The sequence below is a fragment of the Teleopsis dalmanni genome, chromosome 1, assembly GCF_002237135.1.
Source record: "Teleopsis dalmanni isolate 2A chromosome 1, ASM223713v2, whole genome shotgun sequence".
NCBI classification, from domain to species: domain Eukaryota; kingdom Metazoa; phylum Arthropoda; class Insecta; order Diptera; family Diopsidae; genus Teleopsis; species Teleopsis dalmanni.
This window is the reverse complement of record NC_051846.1, coordinates 148,343,951-148,355,408: the sequence shown is the minus strand read 5'-3', so window position 1 is coordinate 148,355,408 and position 11,458 is coordinate 148,343,951.

The window sequence follows — 11,458 nt, the reverse complement described above, 5'->3', positions numbered from 1 at the left end:
TAACAAACTAAAGCAAATTAATTGTGCAACGTTAGTTTAACATGTTTGTGGTGAGTTTGTGTTATAAATTGTTTTTGTGTTTGTTTTGATTTTGGTTTTGCTTCACTTTTTCAAATGATTTAAGACCTTTCAAGGTAAAAAGAGTCTACAAAACGTGTATTGTTGGCATAAAAATCATTTCAAGCTTCGTTGAATTTATTCATTGTCTTCTTCGTTATTGTTGTTGTTGTTATTATTATTGTTTTTTCTTTGTTTCTTTATTTTTGTTTTGTTTTTTTAAATTAGTACCGTTATATTTAGAGTATAAAAATTGAACTAGAATTCCACCCAAAAATTCTAAATTGAAATAAAAATTTCACTGCTGATCAATTCAACAGATATGGAAAAAAAACCCAGTTAGCCCAAAGGCCTTAGCCGCCTGTGCTATAATTATTTTAAGTTCGTTGTAGCTGAATTAATACATAAAAAAAAAAAATTATAATAATATTCTTTTAAAACCTAGATAGTTAATATTTTAATATTAATATTAAAATTTATATATATAGAAATCTTATTTGTATATATGTATGAATTTCCTGCGTTACTGTCTGGCTCAACTAATTAGCATGTTAACAGCTTCATTTGAAATCTGCGCATAAAATTGCATTTTAAGTTTTGCTTCTGTAGTAAATAAACTGAAAAATATTAATTAGTAAATTCATTTGTATCTTAACACTGCGCTAAGATACTCGCACACAATCCGTTTCAGACGATGATGTCAGCAGTGACATTTCAACCGCAGCTTGCGTTTCAACAGAAAAGATTGTTTGTTTAAAGTAAAGTAGACTTTACGTATGTATTTTGGCAGTGAAGTATAATTAAAGAAATTAAAAATTTTTTAGATTTTATGCTTAATTAAATTTATTCACAAATTATTATTAATGAAAAAATTTTTTTTCTAATTTTTCAAATTATATTTAAAACATCGACTTTAATAACAGTACTATTAAAAACAATAAATAAAAATATTTGATATAAAAAAACAATAAACACAGCAAAAAATACACAAAAAATGAAAATTAAGAAATTAAAATTTAAATAATTAATAAAAAAAAATTTTAAGAGAAAAAATTTTTATTTTTTATAATTTTTATAAATTTGTAGATTATAAAGTCTTTAATTTTATCAAATAAACTGCATATAAACACACTGCCCATGCGCATAATGCTTCCAATTTATACACTGAATGTATGCCTCAGGTCTGACTACATTGAAGTGATTTTCGGTGCACAAGGCTGTCACTTCAACCTAATCTAATCTACCAAATATAATATAGTATATATAAGTGAAATAATTGCAATATTTTGATTCTAAAAATTAAACACACGTCTCACAGCAAATATAATATTTTGGTTATTAAAATATTGCTTTAGAATGCATTAGCAGTAGTTATTAACTGCTTTTGATATAAAAACACTATGAAACGTTTTTATTGATTGGTCAAATTAAATCAATGAACTTTAATAAAATTGAGCGCCATTCTATGTATACTAAAAAGAACTTACTAACTTAGGTGGTCATTACAAAGGTCAAACGTCCTTGGCCGCGTCAAATAGCCTCCGCCAGCTAACCAGATCAGTGAATTGCTTTTATCAGTAGGTGGTACAGAGTGCTTTTATGCGGACGTTGTTTAACCAAGTTTTCCTCAAATCGGTATTGAATAAATACATTTCTACCCGAAACATTTTCCTCCATTTGGACGACATTACATAAGCTGTGAAACCGATATGGTTTTATACGCTTAACTATGTCAATGTCGGGGTATAGCTCTTATAGCTTGTCGTTACAACTAATTCGAAACTCGATACTTACCAACTCATAAGAGACTATAGATTTTTTGAAAGATTTTTGTCTTGAATGCTTCTAATGTCTTCTTATTGCTGTTGGTTCTTTTACAAATTTTTGCAACAATACAGCAAGACAAACATGTTAAGAGCGTGATTTTTGTTTGTCCAGAACTGGATTTACTTATTCATTGAATTTCCAAACCAAAATCATTTTTGGTGTTTATGCTGGTTCCCAAATAAACTTAGTTTTTCCCAACAGCTTATAGTAGTAAACAGTGACGTGGGCTTCAAGATGCTTCAGTAATTAGTTCATTAACAGAAAACTGCTTTGTATAATACTAGATCATTGTCGATTGAAATCAAAGAAAATGTGAAAATGTGTATTGTAGTCACATTATCTGGCCTAAGATCTGGCCTAATCTGACAATTTTGGATTATCATCCCCAAACGTTCGGATCTATGTATAAAACTTTTCATTATATAAGGAATACTACATGCCAAGATGTTTTTTTATTGATCCCAAAAAATTTCATATTTTAGTGTGTTAAATCAGTCAGTGGAGTGCGGGGAAAATTAATTAATTAATTAATTTTTGTGGATAAACACGATTAGTCATCGCTTCTAATTTGACAGGCACGAGTTCTAAGCCTGGCACTTGCAGTCCAAACAAATTGTATACGGACCATAAACTAATTAAATAAAAATTCGATTATTCCAAAGACCACTGATGAAGAGTACTTGACAATACTCGAAACAACGTTGTATGGTCAGCCAAACTTCAATAAAATTAAAAAATAAATTTTTGTGTTTCTTTCTTTGCTATTCAAAAACCCCTCTAAATTTTAATAAAGCTTCTTTGTCATCATACAAAGAAAGCGTAGCTTTACAGCAACACGAGTACTTTATTCAAAAATTAAATTTTTTATAAATTTTAAAATAAATTCAGCTCTATTTAAAACTATTCTATTTAAAACTATTCTATAAAACTGAAACTATTCTATTCCATAGACTATTCCATATTGACTGCCTTGCTCTGGTGTTTTATTTTGCTTTCTGTGAGTATTATTAAAGTATTCTAATTGATTTATTGGAATTTAATCAATTTAATTCATTTGTACCAAAAATTTTAAAAAATAAATTTTAAGAAACGTTTAAGCGTCGGTCGGATTAGTTGCCTATATCCGTTCCATGATATTTCAAATAAAAAGGGTTGCTAAAAGAAAATTGCCAAGTTTCTACAATATGGATTCTTAAAAAAAAATAAATTAAATTTATGGTCAGCTTTTAATTTACATATAGATTTATAATTATGTGTAGCATCTGCACAAGTACTTTACATAATTCAAACTACAGGTAAATAATTAAAAACCACTTAGAAATATCAAATTACAATTTAAAGGAGATTAACGCCCACTTCAGCGACTTTAAGTAACACGAGCTCCAAGAACCAACAGAAAAGTAACAGACATTAAATTAGAAAAAATTATATGAAATAAATTTTACGAAACTGGTTTGTGACTTAAGTCTTTTGTTTTCTATGGCAAAGCCGTTAATGTTTGCAAACTTTAAGAAAAATGCGTGTGTAAAGTAAATTTATTTTCAACCCACTGCCGTCATCTGTCAACTGAGTTTCTGTTTCTGAAATTATAATTTTTTTTTTGAATTTTAGGTTCTCCAAGTCTCCACATTTAGATTTAATACAAAACTGGCTGCTTAAACCACTTTTTTGCGGTTTTATTAGGACAGTTGAAAATTATAATGATTTCAAATGAATTTCGTTTTACATACTTAGTATTAATTCATTTAAAAGTAACATACATAAAATGTTGTATTATGTATCATTATTTATAATTAATTAATAAGTTTCAATATATGTCCCCTCCTGAACCGCAGATGCACGTAATATGGAGAAACTCGAGATACAGTTTTAGTTGCATATCATTTAAATGGGTTTTGATTTACAATAATAAAATATAAACAATTTTTTTTATTAATTTGTGTAAGCTAGAAGCTTTCAATTAATAAATTAGTTGAATATTTATAAACATTTTATATGTAGATTTAAATATTTTAATTTCAATGATTGGTCCATAATGCATAAAGTTTTTTTCATCCGCAATTTAATATATAATTACAACTTTCTTGTTTTGAAATAAGAAAATTAGCATCTAATCCAAGAAGATATCCAAACCCTGCTCCATTGGATGCTACCATTTAATGCTGGTTTTCTGACTTCAAGTATGGTCGTATAGACACTAATGATGCAGACGATCTGGTAACCCAAATGAGTTGGATTATAGCGGACCATATCAAAAAAGTCTACAAAACTATTTTGGATAATAATAGAGGTAATGGAAATTATAGGAGATAGCTGACACTAAAAATATAATAGGAGTGAGTGGAGTTTATTTTACGTAAACATTTGTCCATTAAAAATTGATTTCTAAATGGTTGTAGGGTTGGACAAAAAACTACTATGTATCGAAAAACCAAAGAGCTATTTAGATCTATTTGGAGACACATATTTTTCGTTAATATATGTGATAATCAGTTAAGCATTTATCTACGACTTCACTCTGGTGTTAATTGGTGACAAAAATCGGTAAAAGTCACACAAATTCAATAAATATTTGGGAGGCGTATCCTGTACAAGATTTATTGACCACCTTAGAAAAGAAAAAACCATCAATAACGAATCTTTTACACTGTTATTGAAGGATAAGTTAGTAAAATGAAGAAGTAATAGTTACTTATTGCTTAAGACCTACCATCGTCCCACAGGTCATTCATTACAATAGCGAAGTTACCAGAAGTAATTGCCAGATTTTACTTCAATCGACTATTAGGTGATTAAATAACTTATTATTATTATTATCGAAATATTGAAGAAGCATTAAAATGATTGTATTGCAATTGAGAAACCTCAGTTGATGCATAAAGTAGAATACTTAAAATAAAAAGTGTTTCTATAGCTTAGGCAAGGAACTTTTTAGGCGATATTAGTTAAATGCGATTATATTTACGCATTGTTATTGAGTTCTTTCTGCACTAATACTTTTAACAAAAGATGGGAAGACTCAACGATATGTAGATATCTGTATGCAATCTGGCCACTTTCCGATAAAAGGAAGTCGAAAACTCTAATTGAGATGTCCCGCAAAGACATTGGTCTTCTGGTAGGGTTGACTACAGGACACTGTAAACTAGGGAACCATGCTAGAAGACTAGGTCTTCCTTTCAAACAAATCTGTTGTAGCTGTGGGGAGGACGATGAGAGGTCATCTCATCTTTTGTGTTTTTGCCCAGTTCATGAACGTCTGCAACTTAGTACTTTAGGAGCCCTCCTCCTTGAGGACCTGGTACAGTTACAGGATCTGACTTTAAATAGCATTCTATGCTTCGCAAAGGGTTCTAGGTGGTTTTAAACTATGAGGTTTTCATTATTTATATACGGCATCACAATGGGCCAATAGGCCTAAATGGATCCACTCGGGATTACTGGTATAACCTAACCTAACCAATTTACGCATACCATTGTAATCTATACTTTCCATTGTTTAACACGTTGAAATCAAATGAAAAAATAGACCTAATATATCGTCTTGAGTCTTATCTAACGACAAATTTTTTGTTACGATTTCTGATAAAACACTTTATTTTAGATTAATAATTTTGTGAAATACATCTACGAAAGATCAAAAATTTTGATATTTAGTCTTATGTCTCATATATGCATTATAATACAAATTATTTTTTATAAATATATCCTAACCGCAGATGATGACAGAATACTATATTTCGCATTTTTCGCTTATTTTGAATTCGATGTCTTTTAATCCAACATTCTTCAGTTTTCCACATGGCTTCATAATTCTATGACGACAATTAAAAGGACAATTCTTGTGATCGTGTATATTATTTTTCATAATGAGACAACCAACTTTACTGATATTGCCAACGTATTCAGTGAAATAATCGTATTGTTTTAGCAACTTAGCACCTCCACCTGACAATTTGTTTATACTCATGTCAGTGACTGGCGCACGCTTCTTCTCTGCCATTGAGAGCTCAGTTGTATAGTCAGTTAGATAACTGAGATCATAAGTTTTAGTATCGGATGCTCCTAACTTTTCTTTTTTAAAATAAGTGATCTTAGGAATTGTTTTCTCTTCATGAACCACGCACTGCAACCCACTTAGATTAAAGAATTGATCATGAAATTTGTAATCAGCTCTATGTGTACTATTTAAATCTTTCGGGCAAATGCGCTTATCTGAACGTTTGAAAGCTTGAGTCCAAGCTTCTTTATATGAAGGATAATTTGTTCTTACAATATCCTCAAGTTCACTATCAGGGTTGTATTTACAAGAATACGTCTCTGTGTTCTTGTCAGTTTCAATCAATTTTTCTTGGCTTTCCGGTGATACTATACGTCTCTTCAGCAATAGCCCAAATGTTCCCAAAGTAGACCATTCCGACTTGTCTTCAGGTGTAGTTGCAGTCTTTTTCGGTATTTCTTTTTTAATGACTACAGGCTTGGCTTTTTCTTGTTTTTTGATCGTCTCTACATTATAAGGAATTGAAAAATATTTGGATTTATAATTTGAAGGTGACGGATAATCGAATTGATAAACTGACTCCATCATTGTTCAATTCCTTATTATCTCCGTTATATACGTAGAATTTTTAATGCACAAATAATTTTAATCGTACGTAAGTGATTTGAAAACGGCTATATGACAATATACAAAAAAATTATTTAAAAAAATTTTTCTTAGAGTAGTTTTATATAAAAATTTGATTTAATAAAAGATTTAATATTTTGACAGTTAAGTCAAGCGACAGCTGTTATTAAACTTAATATTTTAAAAACTACAACAACAAAGTTCAATAAATAAAATTTATTAGGATTTTTAATAGATAATACTATATATTTCAAAACTTTACACCTTGAAAAACTATCTCTTATATTGTTAACTTAGATACTAATAGTTAGAAGACTTATCCGATCCATTAAAACGTATAAGTGGTTGTTTGAAATGCAAAAATATCAAATACTCTTTTAGGTTCTTCAAATATGCTCTAAAGGTTTTTTAGAAATCAAGAGAATATACAAGTTGGTAATCAGACTAATCCCTTTGCATAATTAGACAGTATTTAAAGCGTATTCTATAACTGGAATACGGGGCTGTTACGATTTTTCCATCAAAGTTATTTTATTCAATACTAAATCTTCCATTATCTAATCAGGCCGATATTCAAACTACTGCATTCTCAAACTAAATTCTGTCTGTAAGTAAGAACCAATAGAGCATGGTTTTTCTAAAAATATTCTCGAGTTAAGATTTATCACTATGAAAATAGGGTTTACAATTAAACATAAAGGTGTAAACTCTTACGTTTGTTGATAGTATGTTATCCCTGATAAATATGATGATTTTATTATTATAAAATCAATATTCTAATGATATATATTAAAATACAGTTATGGGAACAGATGTTTTGGTGAATCGTAAAGCAATATTAAATAAAAATGTATATATTTTTAGCTATGTTAAGTAGAGCTATTTGGAAGAGGGGACTTTTCCTGACAATTTTTCCATTGACGTTTATCTCATAGTAGGTCCAAAAGCATTTTTCTACCACAAACATTTGTAGAACTGATGAGTTAGCCATTCCAGTTTTAAGTTTTTCTCAAGCTCGAATAATAGTACCCACGATCTTTACGTCAGTATGTATATATAATATAATTACAATATTAAAGTAGAACTGGCAGTCTATGTGCATTTACTAGATAGTAAGGTATATACATGTGTAATTCATTTAAGTAATTGACACATATAACATAAAATAGTAGTAGTACAATAGTAGTAGAATCAATCGATTTAATGCTTTTTTAAACTTTGTGTTTCTGTAAAAATTTTGAGTGTATCGGTACCGCAAACAGAATAACGGGCTTACTCTGTGAACTTAACTGTTTTGATTTCTGCATACAAAACACTTTTCACCATAGTGTGGTGTAAAGCACTAGGTACTTATGCATTGAAATTTGTCAAGAGTTGCCCGGAATATCAAAAAGCTTTTGGCTGGATAAATATCTTAACTAATTGTCAATACTTGACAAATTTCTTAAGTTCACAGAATAGGGGGATAATTATTCTTTCAACAGCAGTGGCAGTGTGTAACTTAAAGTTTCAAACAGTAGTGAATTGTAACAACAAAATTTTTTTTTATTTTTAATCAAATGAGTTATACATACAGCTTTCGAGTGTTGCCAAATACCTATTATCAATGGTCTTTGAACAATTTCTTATATTTAATTATTCATAAATTAATTTTTGAGACTGCAAGTATCCAGTGTTGAACTTGTACCCTGCCAAATTTGAAGCTCAGAGTTAGTGTTTATTATTTAAGTGACCCAAATTTTATTTCTCCAAATATATTGCCGGTTAGACAGGTAAAAGAAAATAAATAACCTTAAAAAAATAAAACAAATAGACATTATTTTTTTTTTGGTTAATTACAGGTGCCATAAAAATGATTTGACTCATTCTAAATTACCGGCAACGTTAAATTGATTACTCATCGAAGCAGAATTGGTAGCGATTCTTCTCCATTGTTGAGATTTTAAAATGCATTTGAGTAAAATTGAAAGTAACTAATCTGACTAATTTCAACAATTGCTGAAATTAAGATGCAGTAAACACTTTTATTATTATTAACTCCGTAGTTTCAGTTAAGGTACCCATGAAAGTATCTTTCTTTCCCCTTAAAAGAAATAATTTCTTTCAGTTAGAAACTCTGGGTGTAGTTGGGAAAGTTAATTGAAGAGCAAATGATTCCCAATTTGGTTTTAATTAAAAGCAAATGAATTTCGCTTGGGGCTAAGAATTCGTGATTTCTTATAAAAATTACTTTGAGGTTGAGATACATATATTTACTTTGTGTACACTATATGAGATACACATGCGAGTGTTTGTTCTTTGACTGTTGTGAAATTACAAAAAGAAAAAAAATATTTTAAAATATTTTGAAATTGAACCCGCCTTGCGTTATTTATCTTATGTACAGAATTTTTGGTACAAAAAAGAATATGATCTCGGATTTTTTCGCTGGGAAAAGTATCTTAAGAGTCAAAAAAATGTGAAAAATATAATTGAGTGGAGGACTTAGAACGCGGCAAGAGGCAATTTGGTTTCAGGTTTGGTTCGGAATTTCGTTATAATTGATCATAAATTAGTTTTGCATTTACCTTTTTTGAATCAATATTTTTTATTATTAATTTTGTGAGTTTGATTACTTATTATTATTATTTTTGCTTTTTTTCTTCTTTATCATAATATGTTGGAATATGTTATGAATATTTTTGATCGAAGCGGATTGATATATTAGTTTGGTTTAAAGTCTTAGGGCATAAACATGGGCCCCATAAGCACTCTACCACAAGCTAAGTACACGATCTCCTCTCACGCGCCATCGGCTTTATTATATCACTGGCTATATTTATAAATATGAAAAATAAATATAAATATAAAATATGAAAGAAACACAATCGTTCTTGCAACACCATACACGTTCTCATTCCATCTTATTCTGGGCCTACCTCTGTGCTTGGCTGTCATCGGCTTTGCGTTGAATATGCTGTTCGGCTTTCTCTCCGATCCCATTCTTATTACATGAGTAGCCCATTGTAACCTTTGCGACTTAATGTATCTCACTATATTTTCGTTTCTAAGCAGTTCTTCAATTTCATTATTTGGTCGTCTTTGAAAAGTTTCTGCACCCATTTTGGATTGGACCTAGATTTGGCGAACTATTTTTCTGTCAAAAATTTTTATATATTAAGAAATGGCAAAATTTTGAACATATTTTAATTTTTTACTATCGAAAAGATAAGAATGCTGTAGAAACAAAAAAAATAAAATTTTTTTTTTCAAAATTTCGATCCAACAATTTTGATGTTAAATATATCATCTTTTGGAAGTCTGATGGAAGCTGATGAAGACACAATAATATCAATAATTGATGCAAAAAATTAATAATAAATCGTAGTTCAACTGTTCATGACCATATAAATAATGGTGTAATATATAGAATCCTTATGTTCTTTCGGAAATAAATTTGTACCGTATAGTTGACGTTGGTATGGAAAACCTGAATAAAATCACATATTTTTGAAATATTTCATTATATAAATGTAAAAAAGATCACAGAGTGATAAAGCTAATCCGGCTCAAATCATAGCAACCAAGAAATGATCAACAAAAATTGTGTCCTGATTCAACAAATCAAGCTTTTGTAGATTGGGTAAGATTAACTGTCACATCTGCATATTCTCCATAATAGATATCTTCTAATTATTTTTTGTTCCGATCTCTACAAAAGTTTTTGGACGTTTAAACTGTTATTTCAAACGAGTAGGTCAAAAATCAGCTGAGTCATCTGTTTGTCAGTATAACCTAAAAATATTTTGTGCTAGGAACTTTTCTTCTGCACAAAAACTGGCTAAAGATATTGGACCAAATCGACAATATATAATAAATATATTAAATTATAATTTAACAAATAATATACTATTGTCTTTCATTTTCTTTAGAATATATGAAATTATTTTCCGACGAACCTTATAATATAATCCATTTTGTAATTATAATGTAATATAATGTATGCTATATAGAGTAAAGAATCATATAGAGACTAATATCTTATTTTAATATATTATGGTTTAATATAGACTAAACACTAGACATAATCTCCATCCATCTATCTCAGTTGTCCACAGGTGTTATATATCTAATGTCTAATGTTGAGATTTTTCCGAGTTAGTGCATCTGGGCACTTTTATTCTTTGATAGCTGGGGGGTTTCTGCAGAGTCCCACCCATCTCATTGACTAATTTATGTAATCCGCATAAGCTTCGTGATCATTCAATGACTGATCTAAGATCTGCGTACCGCCCCGTACAGTTAGTGATTACTTTGTGATTAGAAGTAGAGCAGCCTGTCGGTTTTCGTATATAGCTTCAGGGCTGTGTGCCTTATTTATTTTTTGACCGGATCTATTCTAAGGTCTCTTAGCATTTCATTCGTGCGGATGTACCATGGTACTTTGAACAGTCTTCAGAAGAGTAGAGTCGGCAGCTTTGCTATACGCAACACACTCATAAAGTAGTGCTGGTCTAATTATCTGGCTGTAAATCAGCTTTCTGTTATTCGCACTAAGGTTGTTGTGTTTGAAAAGTGGTTGTAAACACTACTTTTTCACAACTACTTGTTTTGACTTGTATGTGCTTGTGCCAAGTGAACCGCTTATTAAACGTGTGTATATGTCGTGAGAATATAGTGGACTCTCTATTTGTCAACTAACATAAAATCGTGTTAGGTGAGGAAATTAGAGGTCTATCTTCCCTAAAATGAAGTTGAAGTTGGAAAACATTAGCAACACCAGAACTCTGTGTAGCAAAGCACACAGGGTAACATAATTGCTATAGCCTAGAAAGTTGTCCTTCATATGAGCCCCTAATTGAAGGTTTAAGTGATACTTGTTTAGATACTTCTGAAACCTTTTAGGATAAAGTAAAACACTTTCTTAACAAATCGAAAATTTATTGTTTTCTGATCAAAATTATACAA